Source organism: Ambystoma mexicanum, chromosome 6p (genome assembly GCF_040938575.1).
Source record: "Ambystoma mexicanum isolate Mex_15411 chromosome 6p, UKY_AmexF1_1, whole genome shotgun sequence".
Taxonomy (NCBI): domain Eukaryota; kingdom Metazoa; phylum Chordata; class Amphibia; order Caudata; family Ambystomatidae; genus Ambystoma; species Ambystoma mexicanum.
Genome location: NC_090935.1, coordinates 1083322367 through 1083340701, shown reverse-complemented (window position 1 = coordinate 1083340701; position 18335 = coordinate 1083322367). Strand labels below are relative to the sequence as shown.

Genomic DNA, 18335 nt, shown 5'->3' with positions numbered 1-18335 from the left:
CATACAATAGGGCACATATCCGCACACGTGGAATGATTGAGAGGACATTTGGACTGCTGAAGGCCCGTTTCCGCTGTCTGAGCAGATCTGGCGGATCACTGCTGTACAGCCCAGTGAAGACGGGCAAAATCACGCTGGTATGTGCCATGCTGCACAATATATGCCTGCGCAGGAACATCCCAATGCCACCAGACGCAGATGAGGAAGATGGGGATGGGGATGGGGATGGAGATGGGGATGGGGATGGGGATGGGGATGGGGATGGGGATGGAGATGGGGATGGAGATGGAGATGGGGATGGGATGGCACCGCCTCCCCCTGGGGGTGCACATGATGGCCAGAGAGCACGGGATGCCCTGATTCGCATTTACTTTTGAGTCACAGCACATTCACAGTAATGCACAAACATGGTGACGACAATGAATTAATAGTTGCACTGCAAAATAAATGATCAATGTCCACACATGTATGTCTTGATTTGAAATGGTGATGTATTGATGTAATAACAACAGGGAAGAAGGTGCATTGGTTAGGGAAGCTGTACACCCGGGGCCACCCACCACCCAAACGTGCCCACCCCCACCCAGAGCCCATTGTCCAAACCCCCAAAACTACCTACCCCACCACCCAAACGTGACCACCCCTCTCACACCCTTGTAGTCCACATGTGTCCTGCACTGCCCCACACACATGCCATCACTTCCGTGTGCGCTTCTGTGCAACCTTGCCCAAGGGACCCGTTAGCCTACTCGAGCGCCTCCTTGGACTGGCAGTAGTGGAGCTGGATGGGGTGGTAGTGTTTGATTGGCCAGAATCAGGGATTGAGGGCATCCGTGCCAGATTTGCCTGTTGGCCAACCAACATGGCCTCCACAAGCCTGGAGGTGTGGTCATTGCCCTCCCGCACATGGCGTGCAAGGGTCACTATGGTGCTCGCAAAGCGTCCAATGGACCTCGACAGGCGACGCACTGACGCGCTGTAGCTCTCCCTCTGCAGCCTGGATTCCTCTAGCTGCCTCTCCACCAGCTGGGTGAGGGTAGCCTGCTGGTCCTCCATCCGCTGCATGCGGGCATTCAGTTCGGCCATGGATGGGGTGGGCGACCTCATGGGACTCCCCAGTGAAGTGGGGCTGAACCCCAGCTCATGGAAGGAGCCCAGGTCTTCCAATGTGGGCATCTCCCCCTGTGGCCCCGTTTCCGAGTGCTCTTGCGGGGCACTGTTATCACTGCAGGCCGCCCCCTCTGCAGTGCTGCTGCCTTCGGTGTTTTGTTGGGTGGCCATGATAGGTTCCTGTGGCACCTGTCTGGACTCAGCCAGTGTGGAGATGGTGGGGATGTTGGTGGTGGTGGTGGTGTGCTGCACATCTGTAGTGGCTGGTAATGTGGCCAGAGGTGCAGAACTGCCGGCAGCATCCTCCTGTGTGGTGGCTAGTGTACTTGCCGATGCTGATTGGCTGGCCTGTTGTGCAGTATCACTGTCACTTGAAACGGCTGTGGGGACACAAAGGGCATGCAATTAGTGTTGTTGTGGTGGCAGATGGGTGCATCACATGCGTCATTAAGATTGTACATTGAATAGTGTTAGTCACATGCATCTGATTGCTGGTGTCTGCATTCAGTGATATTGGTTGCCATACGAATCATAATGGGTCCTTTGGCCCACACATGCACTGCCTGGGGGGGGGGGATTGTTAATGGGTCCTTTGGCCCACACATGCACTGCCTGGGGGGGGGGATTGTTAATGGGTCCTTTGGCCCACACATGCACTGCCTGGGGGGGGGGGTTGTTAATGGGTCCTTTGGCCCACACATGCACTGCCTGGGGGGGGGGGTTGTTAATGGGTCCTTTGGCCCAGTACTCACAACTGCATATTTACATGTGGCATTCATGTTTGGGCACTTACCGGCATCTGCAGGTGGGCTCACTCCTGCCTCAGCCTGCCCAATCCCATGGATTCCCTCTAGGTGGAGGACGCTGCTGCAACGCTCCTCCCATGCTTGCAGCCTCAGTGGGGAAGGGGGTCCTCCGCCTGTCCCACTGCTGCGTTGGCGGTGCGTGGAAATGAGGTTGCGTACCCTCAGCCTCAGGTCGTCCCAACGCTTGTGGCAGTCCTTCACGCTCCTCACTGCCACGCCCACAGCGGTGCACTTGCGTGCAGCTTCGGCCCACACCTCCTTCCTCCGCTGCTGTGTGGCACGCCGTTGGTCGGCGCTGAACAGCATCTCAGCATTGTCCACAATGTGCTCCACCAAGACGGTTAGCTCCGCCTCGCTGAAGCGCTGTTTGCGCTGCCTCTGAGCAGGAATCCTGGCAGACATGCTGGTGGTCCCTTTTGGCTTCTCAGAGTCAGGATTGTGCTTGTGCTGGCTCTGGATGGCAATGGATTGTGCTTTTATATGATGGCCGCCTCTCTGTTTCCTGTTTTGGCGATCATGGTATTTCCGGTTCCGTGTCCGTGGCGGCGGAGGCGGAAACGGGTTTTGCGCCACTTGTGGCTTCGTTATTTCCATTTCCGTGGGGTATTCCGTGACGGCGGTAACAACGTTTCCGAGTCCGTGTGGTGCGCGCGACCGACAGCGTGTAATCGTGCGGTTTTTCCGCAGCCTTGCGGACACGGAAACGTTTTTACCGCCATCACGGATTTTGCACGGTCCCGGACTGGCAGGTTGTAATGAGGCCCATTCGGCGATCTACATGAAACTGGAGGGCTGAAAACAGAGCAGCACCTTAACCCTGAAATGTTTTTTGCTGGGGTAAATGTATTACCGTCAAAGCATTGAATACTGCTCAAACTCATTTCCAAAAAGATAAGGATCGTGTTCCTTGGTTAGCACGAATCCTAATGCTCTATTGGGAGTATTCATTTAAATGTTAGTTAAGTGATAATCTGAAATGTTGACTACCTTAGCTGTCCACTCCTGGTGGCTTTCAGACTCTCTTCCTCCCAGTTCCTCTGCGACCTTCGACCTCTGTCTAAAAGGCAGCAACATTATTGTCTATAGCTCCCATGGTTTATCACAACAAGTGAGACTATTCAGAAATGAAAATGCATCTTTTTTTGCCCACTGCAAGACATTCTCATGAGAATCCTGCAAGAAGAGAAAAATAACATACTCAAAATACAATTTGGAGAGGGGTAAGGGTTGTTTGCCATCAGGGTGGATATGGGGAGAGTGAAAGAGGAGCACTTGGTGAGATTCATGTTTGGGGAGAACAGAAAGGGCTTTTTCAGTTCGATCATTTTCGTCTTTTTGCTAGAAAAGCTGCATCCCCATGGGAATTTCATGAGATTGTTGCAGAAATGTGTAGTGTGTCATGGGATCAAATGTCAGAAAAAAGATATTATTATTTTTTTTTCAATACTTGGTTTAATTGAATAGCAATTTTTACAAGAAAACATTGTTTTAATACATAAAATCCTTGTCCAAAAGAAAGAAATAATTCCTCCACTTCAGAGAGGTTTCCTATAGTTAATTCTCAGCGGACTTGACTAGTCGGAGCTTTGAGAAGAATCCTGCTATCACCACTCGTCCTCACTGTACACATAAAGGTCTTTGAATAAGTGGACAAGGTGAGTCATCCTGATCTCTTCTGTCCCCTTGCAGGCTAGTAAAAGTTGTTTTACTGTCTCTGCTTGATTTGCGTGGTTGCAGAACCGACACGTGTTTGTACTGGCTTTGTTTCTTATTGCTAGGATCTCCTTTGTATATAACAGGTTAAGACAAATACTCAAAAATGTTTGTCACACTTTTCTGTCTGAAAGTTTTGTCAAATAGGGTTTGATTTGATTTATTTTCCCTATGTTACGTGGTAGGTCTCTTATAAGTTTATAAACTACTGCTTCTCCTGTGTTTTAATCCAGTCGTATTCCAGCAACCTCGTTTTTACCTTGGATTGTTTTAACTTCAGCTCCTCTTCAGAGCTGCCCAATATTTCCAGGAGTAGTATGTTCTTTGTTGCCCATCTAGTGAGCATTCTACAGGGCTCTCCATCTATTTAATTTTTTATGGCTTCCAAAATTAGCGGTGGTGAAGGTAGAATGACCTTTCTGTATAGCATTAGGCCATTGCGTGCAGCCATTGCACTCACAGATATTAAGCTCAATTCCCTCCGTATTAGTACCATAGGTAAGGATTGAGGCAGCTTTAGTACGCTTCGCCAAAACTTACCTAGTTTTTGCTATAGACCTTCCGGGTTGTTGTGCATGGCTTCAACTCCGTATATTAAGCCCGAAATGACCTTTGACTTGTAGAAATCCAGGATTGGTGTCATCGAAAAGCAGCCATACTTCCTGTCAATTGCTTTCGTTTGAGCCATCAATGATCTTAATTTTGCCTGAAGATGCTCTTGCATTGGGGTTTCCGAGGGGCTGTGTCTCAGAATAATACCCAGGCATCGAAAGCTCTTTACCTTTTCCAGGGACACTCCCTCTAGACTCCATTTTAGTTGTTCTCGTTTTTTCATTGTTTTTTCAAAGGACATTATTTTGGTTTTCTCTTTGTTTAGTTCCAGTTGATTTCTTTTTATGAAGATAAGCAGGTTGTTTAATTGCCTCTTAAACCAATGGCTGTTTGGTCCATTAAAATAATGTCATCCAGATAAAGGAGTCTTGACAATGCCGAGTTGCCCAATGTGGGTGGAAAGGATCTTACTCGCTGCTCGACGTTTTTAAAGTCTGCAATATAGGCAGTGTATAGAGCTGGGGCCAAAGGACAGCCCTGTTTAACTCCTCGCCTCGTTCTAACGGATTGGATAACAGGTCCTCCCTGCTCAATCTTACGCACAATGTGGTATCAGAGTAGAGTGCTTTTATTGGGTCTAATGTAGATCCTTGGCAGTTGAGAGTTTCAAGCTTTGACCATAAGATGTCACGGTCAACCTAGTCAAACGCCTGGACAAGGTCAACGAAGGCAAGGAAAATACATGGTTTGCCCTCCATAACCCTAGCCTCCAGTGAGCCTAGAAGCAAAATGTTGGCTGTGTAAGATCCTTTCCAGGCCTTTGACGAATCCTGCTTGGAATTGGTAAGAGCAAGCCGCCTGTTCAGACCAATCCTGGAACTCATCCAGGTCAAGGGAGCCGTAGATTTTGCCAATTGTATCCAAAAGTGCAATAGGCGGTAATGGAATGGGTTGTCTTTGGTTCCTTTTTTAAAAATGGGTACCACAAGTGCCTTCTTCCAGGAAGATGGAATTTCTTTCCTTTGTACACAGTTCCGGAAGACTTTGCTTAGGATTTTTGCCCATGCCTCTGGATGTTTTTTTAGGTCAAAGTTCATTATCCCGTCAGGCCCCGTGCACGTGAGGAATTAAATTTCTTGATTGTTACTAAAATCGACTCCATGTCAAATGGGATCTTCCAGGCCATAGTTGATTGAAGTTGTTGTCTTTGGGGATTAACCACTGGTTTTTTATATAACTCCCTAAAGTGGCTTACCCACTTTTCTTCCCTCGCATTGTTATCCAAGCTGGTATCAATGTCTTTTGTACTGCTTTTTATCAGGAACGAAAAGCCTGTACTCTCTTTCCCACAGACTGCCCTGAGCATTGCTTTTGAGTCTTTTTGATAGAGGGTAAGTTTATACTGGCCTAGCCAGGATTTATAGTTTGTCTCAGCTTCCTTTGCCTCTTTTTTCTTTTCTTCTTAATTAGATTTTTTGGCAACTCGCTTTACTTTTCTCAAGGACCTTCTTTTATCTACAAATTGTTGGTTATATTCATGATTAGTTGTTTTAGCGGAGGATTGACCATTACCCCTTCTCACTTTGTGCACAGATAGCAGCGTTGTATAATCTACTCCGTGGGGGAGTGCTTGTTGGCATGTTGAAAAGAGGCCTTGATATGGTGTGGCCAGCCGATTGATGGCTTCTGCAGTTACCCTGAGTCGAGTGCCCCCATCGGAGCTTGTAACATCTGATGTCATACGTTTATCAGGCAAGCGTGGTGACTTCCAAGTAGTTATCAGCACATTGTGGTCGCTTTGCTTGGTTCAAAATATTTTGAATTTCTCTATTATGGTTAAGTGTCCATGTGAAACGTAAGTGTGATCGATTATAGCTTTCTGCCCGTCTCGCTCTCATGTAGGCGCACTCAATAGTATCATCCAATACACGTTATGCAGATCTTTGAAGTTCATCAACGTGGACCATAGGCACCCTCTCTTTTGATTGAACTGAGCAGGATTGAAGACTCTTCGGAGCACCTACATCACTGCATACTGCGTTAAGGTCTCCGTTGATTATCATATGGTTTATCGATCTCAGGTAGCAGTTGTTAGATATTTGTTTGGGCTTCTAGTAGGTATTTAGTAGGAATATTTTATCCAAGTAGTCTTTGTTTCCCACAGGATCCCTTCGCTGCCATGTAACCAGAGAGGCTAGTGTAAATTCCATTGAGGATATCACTTTTTCTAAGGTGAGGCCGCTACCGGACCGAACTGCTGTGAGTAGTCCAGACATAGGGTGCCCCTTGAGACCCTCGGTCGCTGGCGAAAAAGCTAGATCAAAGCCATCCAAAGCAGGTTTTGACGTCAACCAGGTCTCTTGTACAGGACATCATATTTTCCCAAGTTGACATCACTGTGACTGGTCAAATGACCACATCCCCTTGTGTTCCACGAGCCCATAAGGATCTGGTTTGTTTGTAATTGGGGCTGGCTGAGGTCCTTCAAGAGGACCAAAGCAAGGCTTTTACTTACTTGTTGTGGCTAATAGTCCGGTTGAGTTGCAAGAGCCGATGAAATCCAATTCAATTGTCTTTGTTCACCAATACGTTTAACTAGTTTCCCAGGATTCTGTTACTTCATTGAGTCCACATCCTTGGTGTCTTGAGTAAAGGTGATTTTTAATTGAGGCAGTGGACCCTTGGGAATCCTCTCCAAATCCCTTCGAAACGGTGAAGCTGACCCTTCGTTGGGTGTGAAGGAACCATATTTTGGCTTCTCTTGGTCATCCTCTCTCCTGCCCCGGTTATTAGTCTGTAAAAGAACAGTTGTCCTCAATTGCGATGGTTGGTTTTTAGGACCGCCTGACTGGGTGGCCGGGGGTGTATGCTTAATTAGCCCACGCTTTCCCCCATTCGGCTGGTCAACCACAGATCAATGGTGTTTTGGGGGGACTCTTGGGTAATTGATCTTCTGCCTTCCATGTTGGAGTTTTCTTGCCCTCCCATCGGAATTTGCTTCTCTAAGTTCGTATCCTAAGGAGAAAAGGTTCGCAATTGCATCTAGCAAGAATCATTTGACCCTTTGTGAGTCGATGTGAAGAAAAGAGCTGTCGTCTCGACCATTTGGATTATGTTAAACGATTTTTATGTAATTTGTAGACAAACATCTCACGCTCCTAATTTCCTCAAATAGTTTTGATATAGTTCTCCGATTCAAGATCAAGTCATCATTACGCTCCATAATTCTTTCCAACTTAAAAGTGCGAGTTGAAGGAGGCTTATCTGATCTTGATGTTTGTTTCATGCTCTTAAGTCTTTTTCTAGTTGTCAAAGCAGGACGAACAGCTTTTGTATCCTCAAAATGTCTTGGTCGTCCTCTAATGCGTGTGTCATTTGGATCATGACGTTTATGGCTGACACTATGCTAAGGAGATGTGTGGGGTTTCCTGTTGGGGGAAGCCGATGGTTGTGTATGGTCATTTGTGCACTTCCGGTCTTGATTTGAGGCCACATTATGGTCATCAGATCTTATTCTTGAATGCTTATTATTGAAAGGCTGATTTTGGTTAAAGGATTCCTTCTCTTTATGAATCAATTTCCGTTTTGTGTCCATTGTTAAAAAATTAGGGCAAGGCAAATCAGTGATTATGACTTTTTGCCTTGGCTCAATAGGAGAGTCCTCCCGTCGGAGGTCCTCTGCTTTGCTTTTTTGCTGGGCTGGCTGGGTCAGTTCAGATTCTGAGTCTTCTATAGAATATAGGCTCAGGTCCATCAAGTCGATTGCCTGTTCTGACTGCGTCTGGTCATCCAAGTCAGGCATTTCTTTTCTTTTCGTTCCTTTTTTTGTTTTAGAATTCCCTTTTTGGGAAGAAGAGGGGACGGGAAGCTTTTTCCTTGGAATTTTTAAAACCACATCCCTCTTTTCCTTGCAGTGAGTTGGAAATAAAGGTTGATTAGGTTGGGTAGTTCGCTTAGGTGCTGTTTTTGTCATCTCTTCTTGCAACGCCTTAGTCTTTTGTGAAAAAATGCCAAAAGAGGCTGGATGAGTTCCCTCTGCCCCAGCTCGATCAGGTTGAGCTGGAGTTTGAGACTCAATGGTGGCTATCTGGATCGCATCCATAGGAAAAGAAGCAATTAAGCCGTTTACTTTATATTTCTCAATGAAAGGGTGTTGGGTATGGCAAGCTATAATCTGCTTCTCGACTGGTTGCCTGGGTTGGATTAGGTAAACCAAACTACTGCCTGTTCTGTGCGTTCTGAATCCGATCAGCTTGTTTGATAGGTAGTAATGCTTTGCTGAGTTCAATAGCGTAAGTCTGGGTGCTGACCGAGTTTGAGGACCTTCTGGTTCCATCCACAATTGTACAGATTGTCATCTGGTTGAGTAGTGGCCATAACTGAACTTCCGTAGATTGTGATTTAGTATATGGTTTTTCAACTAACTTAGCCATCACAAAACCTTCCAGGTAACACAATTTCATATGCATAAGAGCCATCATGGTGGTGCGGTCCTTTAGGGTGTCGTTTAGTGCTTCATAGAGCTTACTAACAGCACCAGTGCGATGGTTACTGTTGACATTATCGATAGGTCAGGCTTTTTTGATGTTGAGTCTTTTGGCAAGGGAGTAGAGAACTCAGACATCTATTGTGAGGCAGAGTTCTGTGGGGCTTGCCGTGCGTTATTCTGCTCTCTGAATTACTCGAAGACCTTTGAGTTGCCAAACCCGCTTCCTTCTGGAAGTTCCATAGATGATGTGGTGTTCCATCTCTAGGAGGTGCCGGTTCAGTGTTAAGATGTGTGCCTCCGCTAGGCGGATGGGCGTAAACCTCTTGACCAGTTTGAAGTGACGGTTCCTTTGGAGGAGGCCCCTGAACAGGAATGCTTACTCCGTGTAGAGACACGTCTGTAGCAACGAGTGTTGTGCGCTTCGTCCTTGAAGTCTCTAAAGAGGTGTTTAAGAAAGGCAATCCTGTTCTTGGGATGTCTAAATTAAGTGAGGAAATGTTCCATCCATTTGTATCAGGATTACCAAAATGCCATATTAAGGGGGTAGCGTTAGGCTTAGCCTCGTTTGCTATGATGGTACAGCTTCCTGGTACTATTGATGGTGCTTCCTGGAGTTTAGGCAGAGGCACATTGCGCTCCACTATGCCTTCCACCTCTGCCAAAATCTCGGCATCTGATATTTCGGCCGCTGCCGGACCAGTTGCAGCTATTTCTTTTTTTAAAGAAATCTTCCAGGACGTTTGAGGGTAATGGAAGATGTCGCGGTTGTGCCGATGTAATTTTCCTGTTTGGACCTTTTATTCTTGGCATTATCCGCATTGTTTTCCTTTGAAGTTTTGATGTCATACGTGATTGTAGGTTGTCCTTGCTTGTTTCTTTCTCGGGTCAGTTGTACATTATTATGTTCAAAATTGTTCGCTGATACATTGGCTTTGCCTTCAGAAGTGGGCCTTGTCGAATTTGAGGAGCTCTCAGCTCTCACTTGATGATCCGATACTTTATCTGAGGGTGGAAGAATAGATGACAAATCTCCAGACAAGTTTATCCCTTCTTTTCCGGATAGAGTTGCTGCATCCTCAGGGTCGACGTCAGGCTGTTTGCTCTTGTAGAAGGGTGGACTCACCAAGTCATCCTTCTCAATGGTCAGATGGATATCAATCAAGGTTAACTTCGTTGGAGGGATCACCCCCATGACTGGGTCATTAGTCTCTAAATTTGGTTGAAGTAATGATTCTTTCACTATGCCAAGCTCCTCTGCATCGCCCTCGTTTGCCTGTTCCTCATTGTCTATTCTGAACAGTTAAATAGCCACAGTGGGCTCCTTACGGGCATTCGATGATTGATCTGTGAGTGACTGTGTAGGGTCCATTAAAGCACAGAGTTTCTCGACAGAGCCTTCCGCCTCCTCCCCAACCCGCTCCCCCTCCCCCTCCATTAAGTCCAAAGTTTGCTGAATGGATTGTGCGTTCTTTCAATGTTTCAATGGGGGGGTTCTGAGGAAGATAATGTTTCAGGGGTGCAGATGGGGGCGGCTGCCTCTTTTCGATGTGTTTGGCCAGGTTCGGGAAATCCTGGTGGTTTTTCGGGTAGATAGGACTTGTGAGGCTTGAAGCTGGGGTAAGGGTTGCCATGGTTTTGGGAAGAGTTGGACGTCCTCTCTTATCTGACGGCCGACAAGATGGGGGTCTCCCCTCCTTATGGACTCCAGTTCCAAGAGGGCTTTTTCCATGTTCCGTGAGCGGGCACTTCTCAGAAGGCGTCCTTCTTCATCCCCAGCGGCCCGCGCTGCCGCAGCCATGGACTACCAAGGGCTGCAGTCGACTCTGCTGATGACTCTACCGCTTTGCCCCACAAGTTTTTTCTGCCCCAATGACAAATCTGTTATAGCTGAACCCAGCGGGTAGCCTTTCCTGATTTGAATATTCAGAGCTTGAACAGTCCAGCTACTATCACAGCAAAGTCACGTCTAGATGTGGGATCAAAGGGGGAGAAAAGCCCCTAACAGTCTCCCACTTGCCAGCTTTTAATCACTTTTATTATTTTTGGTGATTTTGACGTTTTAATTGCTTTTGGTGGCTCACTTGCGGTTGGCACTGCAACCGCTTATTGGTTAATGCTTCTTGGACTTCCAATCCGATCCAAAGCTTCCCTTTCCTTCTTCCCTTCTTCCCTTCTTCCCTTCTCCCTTCTCCCGTAGGTGGACGGGCGGGCAGGCCAGCTCCTTTTCAACGTGAGTTGGCCTCGCCTCATCTTGCCCGCTACCACACTCCCAACCCGTGGTACCTTTTTTCTTTTTCTCCGGCACCTGAGGGTCAGCACTTTGATTCGATTCAACCTGAGCCGCTCAGGTTGTACGGGATGCTAGCTCCTCTTCCCCCATGGCTTTCCGCACCATACACCAGCATGCATCAGCACCAGAAACACGCCTCACTGCGACCCAGCTCTGTCGAGGATTACGGTGATTCGAAAAAGGACCTCCGCATCAGAAGTCCGCCATGATGCTGCACTGACACTCAAACAGGGTTGCAAGTAACAGCCGCTTCCGACAGCACCGTCAATGCAGACAGATATTAAGAGAGGAGCAGCGGGCAGTTTGCTTTTAGGGTGGATGTGGGCGAGATAAAAAATTAGGAGGTGTGTTTATATGAATTTGGGAAGGGCCTGGGAAGAGTTTCTCTTATTTTATGGCATTGTTTTCTTTTCGCAAGATCCAGAAGAAGTTATGTTCCTGCAAGAATTGTTTTCACAGGAACTGAATCACACGCAGGGTTCTCGCGAAAATCTCCTAGGAATGAAAGAAGGGTAAACCCACACAAAAAATGGCCATGGCCTTTGTGGGCCATAATCTTTTACATAAATTGTTGCAATTGTGGTCACTGGGCATGGCCGGTGGTGTGGTGGCCATGTCCGCCATGGCCAATGGCCCAGATGGACACGGTCATATGCACTAATTGTTGCATACTGGCCACAGTGCTATGGTCCGCCATGGGGTGGGGCCTTCATTTAGTCGCACAGGTGTAGAGAGATATAACAAAAACCTTGAAGGTAAGTGAAAAACTTTAGTGAAGAGATTGTTAAATTGAAACAATTAAACGCAGAAGACCCATGAAATTCAGTAAGTGTTGGAAGCTTTGTGACCTTGTCTCGGAGTCACACCATTATACCCCTCATGAGCACACTGATGACATCAGAGAAGACATTCCAATGACATCACAGAGGACATTACGTAAGACATCAATGGGGGACTGAGAGTTGGGGTTGCTTCACTTCCAGCACTTGCAGAATGGATTTTGTTGCACTGAATTATTTCAGCTAACTGTCTCTTAACTAAAGTGTAGAATTTTTTTTCACTGAATATATCTGTCAATAGTAGCTAGATATACATATCATGATGGCTGTCTGTATGATATTCTTGCTTTGAAATCCAGTGGGTATTTGATATAATCAAATGCATAATTTTAACGTATGTGCTGTTTATCCAATATGTATTTTGCTTGTGTTGTGGCGAAGCACGTTTTTGCATTTGTTCCAGCCAGCCCCAACTTAGAATACGTTTCCATACTCCTGGCAACAGTGTACCTCTTCTGTATGTTGCTGCACACAATGTTGCACAGTTGAATGGGGAAATGAATGGCATGTTGTGTAGCTCTGAATGCGGCGCCTTTCTTTAAGTGTGTATGGGAGCCTTAGAGGCCAGGGGGCTATGTGTTTCTCTCACAGGCATGAATTCAAGCGGGTGCTGTATAAGAAAATGATCTGTTGATCCAGTGTGAAAAAGACACGGTTAGCATTCGCCGTTTCCCAACGCAGGAACGGTGCCATCTCATTAACCGGGCAGGCCCATCGCGCATTCTGCTTCCCAGGGCGCAGCTCTTTTATCATACCCAGTCCTCTGGCACACGGGCCACCACAGATCATGTTATCAGCCTACAAATATAGCCTATTAGTACATCTGAAAGGCCAGTCACGCAGCAGGATTTAAACCGGTCCTGCTCACCGCGAGCCACGGCAAACGGCGACTGCTGTAAACAACATCAGGGCTGACGAGAAACCGTAGGGTGCAACGCACCGAGCCCCCGGAGTGCTGACGTCTCTTGCTGCCTAATAACTGTCGGTGAGCGGTAGCTTGGGTTTGAAGAACATTTCACGCTACTTTTGGGGACGGGGGGGACTGTCATTTCTGTCACAGAACAGCACAGATGCGCTCTCTTTTCATAGCCAACGGTCGGCGCTGCGTTAGTCCAAAAATGTTATCGTGTTTCGTGTTCCCTTTCTTGTTTACCTGAGCTTCGGTGTAAATCATCCCGGCTATTACGTGTCAAAGCCATATCCTGGCGTGCGAATGATTTTCGATAAAGGGTCCGAGGGACGACAGGAATACATTTTTATCTGCCAAAAAGGCAGACTGGAATTAGAAAAGAGTTATGGAGCTACGGCCCTCCAGGGAACAACCTAGACACATCTATGCAGCCGAGTACAATGGGGGTGGACTTAGGGCCGAGGGTACTCACAGGGCCAGTGTTTCATGTTGTCTTGCTTGGAAGGGATACATTTTAGTTATGCGTTTAGGATTCGCCGAAAAAGCAGTCAAAGTCTACCAAGAGCCCCACGTTTTGCTATTGCCTTTACGTTCTAGGACATTTATTGGAGAACTGTGCAGACAGGAATGGCAGGTTCTAATCTATCCACACTTTATCCGGCAACCTTTTCACCAACCGTTCAAAACAGCCTATTATGACAACCTTTCAAATTAAATTGTAGAGCTGGGTCCTAGTAAGTGAATCCCCTTTTTTTATCAGCACGTGTGGACGCCTTGCTACTTATTGTTTTATCATGAACACCTTCTCATTTGAAACAATATAGGCACAAGCTCTGCTTTGTAATGCAGGTTTTTCTGGAACGCAGCAATTATGCAACAGCTTGGAGTTGGAAAAAAATGCAGAGTGGTTATTATTTTGATTATTGAATAGGGTTCCTCACACTGTAAAGGTATGCAGAGCAGTACATTTCGATAAAAGCAGCATAAGTCAGGGAAATGAAAATACGTTGATCAAGGAAAGAAGTGCTCACATCCATCAAAAGAAATACCACTAGGATTCCAGTCATTCATTCAGGATAACAAAAGGGGCAATGCCTGATGTTTCTTGGAGGCAGAGCTCAGATTGCTCAGGGCTAGCACCTCACTGGTAATTCAAAAGCCAGCAGCAGGTAAGAATAGCTGGTGTGCTGGTGGAACTCCAGGCAAGATGCTGGGCTGCAGGCGAGCTGGTGTACCACCAGGCCAGCAGTGCTGGACAATAAATAGAGCTGTGTGAGCCAGAAAATGTACAAATAGAGACGAGTCAGATACGAATCAGGAGGCAGGGGGACAGGCATGGCTTTGCCTTAAAAGCCAAAAATGAGCTGAGTGTAACAAAAGATACTGAGGCCAAATAAGTCTGGGGAAGGAGCTTTATTATACGGCCCCCGGAGGTGAGGAGGGCGGTTGGGAGAGTGAGGTTGCGTTCCTGGTGGAACGTGGGGAAACCGAACATTCCTCACTCCGGGTGGAACGAAGTGAAAGATGACATCACAACATCTCCTTATCTATGGGAAAGAGAGGATCGGAGAGGGGGGGGGGAACTGGAACGTGGGGAAACCGAACATTCCTCACTCCTGGGTGGAACGAAGTGAAAGATGACATCACAACATTGAGCCAGCAAACGATCCATACCTTCCAACCTGCCGGCCCACCTCCCACAACACAAAGCTCCCATCTGGAGTTCTAATTTTGGCAGAGATGGCACGGTGAGATGAGACTATTTTCACAGGATCACACACTTCAGAATTGAGTTGAAGCCGGCATTTTAGCCCATTCTCCACTTTAGACAATTGACCTCGTCTTCCCAGCTGATACAAAAATGTGTTCACATTAAAAGCAAACCCTTCTTTGTGCATGTGTGAATCAGGGATGAAAAGTATAGATATAAACCAGAGAGTTTGTAAAAAAGGGGGTGGATGTGTGTTGCAGAGGAATTGTCTTAGAAGAAAGCACAATTGGGTAGTTATTCTATTCACAAGTGTGCAAGTGTTGCACAGGTTTTGATTTATAGAGAGACAGTTGTGCTTTTTTAGGAACCAGGTCGGTGTATAGAAATAATAATATATTTGTATTTAAATGTACACAATTGATAATAGCTTCACCAGCCACCAACTCCGTGGCACAGCACAATAATCACAGAATTGACTTGCATGTACAGACTGACATGCATTTCTTTATAAACTTTTAATTGCAACAACAACACAGATTGAATTTCAAATCAGAGCAAAGGTGGGATCTCTGCACATCATCACAAAGGGAAACTTTAAAAACACACAGTCATAGGTGTATTCATCACAATGCTCTTTTCTCTCAGCACCTCACCCCTGTAACACACATTCAAATGTAATTCAGGCCTTTGGGGTTCTGGTTTTGGACTAAAGGGGAACATGTGTTTAGGAACACACTACATTCAAAGGAAATCCAGGGTTTTGGGGATTGTTATTTTGGAATCAAGGCCACCCCTCTTCTATAGGGAAATCGGGTTTACAGGAAAATAGTCACCCAATTATTTTATCAGCTATGGTGGCTATAACACACTGGGAATGAGATTTGTTCATTTTGAATCTTAAGAAAAATCATCCTGTAATCTTTTCTATAGGAGAATTAATTGAATTCATTGTAATTAAATATGCTAAGGGTTTACACAGTTTCACCCCCTCACAATAAAATGGAAAGGATTAAGGCAAGTAGTTCCACACACAATGGATAGTTTTGGGAAATATCCACTTACTTAGGAGATCTCTGTTCTTAGCTGAGCAGGCCAGCCAGAATTAGGACCCTCTATTGGTAACAGGTAGGCAGTTCTCACCTAAGGCCTCTATTCACAGCAAGGTCCCACCAACCAGAGGCCTCTCTCAGGGCTCCCAGTTTTGCAAGAAAAAGTCCCCAGCAAGTGTCTAGGGGTTTCCTTTTCTCTCTCTGTCCTTTTGTCCTTCTGTCTTTTTGTCTCTCTCTCACTGAGTTTGGCTCTCTCCCTTTTGGTCTTCCTTCTTTCCACTGGTTTTCCTTGGTTCCCCCTTTGTAGATAGGATACTGCTGTAATATAGTACTCATGACACATCCACATTATGAATATTCCCATGCTTTGGATTGGACATTCATTTTCCTTCCCCTCCCACCTATCCAGCCCCTGCCAGCCAAGAGGGCAAGGGGGTTAGGAGGTTTGGATTATGGATAATGAGGGGAGGAGAGAAATGCATCATTTCAAAATTACCTTTAAGTTACGTGTTTGTTTTCTCAGAGAGTCACAATACGACAACTTTCTGCAATTTTCTGATTACAACAACAAAGAATATCTTTTTGGATTCTTAGATTTTCAATGGATCTCGGGACACTAATTTGATCACGGCACAACCTTTGTGGGGGGAGCCATCATTTTACGTGGTTTATTCATGAGCTGAAATAGTTATTAACATCAAACTTTACAAAACACACATTAAGTTTACTTTGTATCAGCCCACCAAGTTTTGGATTTCTCTGATTTATAAGAGTGTCACAAACACATTTTCATCTCTAACTCAAATTACACACAATGCATATTGTGAATATTTCCATAGGACTGACATGCTTTTAGTGATCTTCGAAATGAGGCCTGAATGAGCTCATTATGACGCACGGTTCTCCTATTGTTAATGAAAAGGTGTCCCATGGTATTTGAATAGCAAAACATTAATACAGAAGCCTACAGTTTCACATTCAGATCACCCCCTTACAGTTTCATTTTCTCCAAACTCACATGACATGTACATCTGCTTATCTATTTCATCTGTCTATACACAATCTTTGAAGTTCCATTAGGATTCTCTGAGAGGCAGTTTATTGGGCCATGACAGTCCTGAAAGGTCAGTTCTGTTGGCTGGCTTATCTGACTCTTCCACAATTTTGATCTAAAAACGGTTGTATTTCTTTGTATTTAACTGAAACAGCCCTGTTTTCCTGGTGGGTCTCATCCAAAGGTCTATGATGTCATAAATCCAGATACACAGCCTGGCAGTTCAGTGGGGGAAGCTTCAGCAGCAGGCTATATGTAGAATTCTGAGAAAAATAGCATTTTAAATCAAAAAGATATGTTTACATGTAATATTTTACATTGCATCTGGGCCTTTTGTCCACGTCTAAGGTATTTCTTTAATGTAATAGTTGAAAAGACATGAATCTCTTCTGTATTGTTCACACATAGGCCACAGTATAACATGGGAAACCAATGCCCATTTTAAAACTCCAAATAAGTTTTTCCATTTAATGGCAGTTTCTTTGTTGGACAGTAAGTGTTTTTATTTGGGTCAATGAAATGTCACCTTGCTTCACTTAAATTTCCAGATCACAGTCTTGTATTGAATAACGTCAATGTAATATGCTGCTATCTATCTTTCCCAGCCTAATTGTTTCTTTTTCCCAGTCTATGGAGTCAAGATTTGCAGCAACACATGTCTTTTCCAGTGCATTGGGAATATTCAGCAGTTTTCAGCTCTAAGGCACACTCTCCTTCAGCTGAGTGCCTTTGCATTTTGGATAAAGTTGAGGGAGGCCTATTGTTGTTCATTCGCTGGTCCCCATGTTGGAAAACAATGTTAAGGGGCCTGCATGTTTCAATGGGTTTTACCCATCAGCCAGCTTTACTCTCACAATAGAGGCCTTGCATGGCCTTTTAATTTCTGTCACTCTGGGGCTGAATTTGCACCCCACACGGCATACAGGCCTTTCAGTCTTTTCAGCTGAAATGGGATCTGTGGCTCTGGGGGCTCCGCCAAGCAGCTACACCATGTTGGAAATGCTCAGTGCTCACATTACAGGCTGCCTTTTGCTGGCGCTCTCACACTGCCACCTTCCTCTTATCACCTTGTAGCTTTCTACTTTGGTTTTGCACCCTACTGTCAAAGATTGATTAATAGCTTTTCAGAAAACACTTAGAACCCGATTCATGGAATAATGTACACAGAAAAAAATGGGGGCTTACCTGGGACTTGCGAGAAAGCCGTGCCGGTCCACCACGTCACTGCGAACCGATGAATTCCTTATAAAAATCCTAGAACTGCAGATCATCTCACCCCTGAGAGGGCGCAACCCAGGACTTCTTTTTCTGAACATTTGTGAAAAGTGGGGATAAATAGCACGTTCAGCTAGTTTCTCTGTAATCCTCTTTCTTCCAAACTATATGGGTGCTTGGAACTGACAGCTCAGAAATCATTACAGGGATATGTACACTGTACCCGAAAAGGGAATGGCAGTGCAAAAATGAGGCTGCTGTGGAAAGAGAGTGACAGACTGAATAACTGTAGATTGCAGCTGGAGTTTTGGAATGAGCATGCAGAGATGCTAGTTGAGATCACAACATGGCACACATAGGCTGCATTGGGAGACAGACACTGTGGAGTTTCAACAATGCGCATGTAAAAGTGAGTCCAACGGGGGAAACAAAAAAAACTACAGAGGTGATCTAGACAAAGCACAAGGAGAAGCAAATTCTTGGTAGACTGTAGAAGGGGAAGCCACATCAGGGAGACGAATCAACAGACAAAGCGCTCAACTAATTAATTACTCTTTTATAACGTTGTTCTGTGCTGCTTTTCTTCTGAGACAAACA

At 45.6% G+C, this 18335-nt stretch overlaps 1 protein-coding gene across 1 annotated transcript in view; it reads left to right on the top strand.

The window, feature by feature from the left end:
• The first annotated feature begins 12626 nt into the window (after positions 1-12626).
• The window catches only part of LRRC2 (leucine rich repeat containing 2), a 1026596-nt gene continuing 1020887 nt past the window's right edge, over positions 12627-18335 (top strand). The window contains exon 1 of the mRNA XM_069625672.1: positions 12627-12784. The gene's annotated coding sequence lies outside the window, so the exon portion shown is untranslated. The remainder of the gene's footprint in view (positions 12785-18335) is intronic.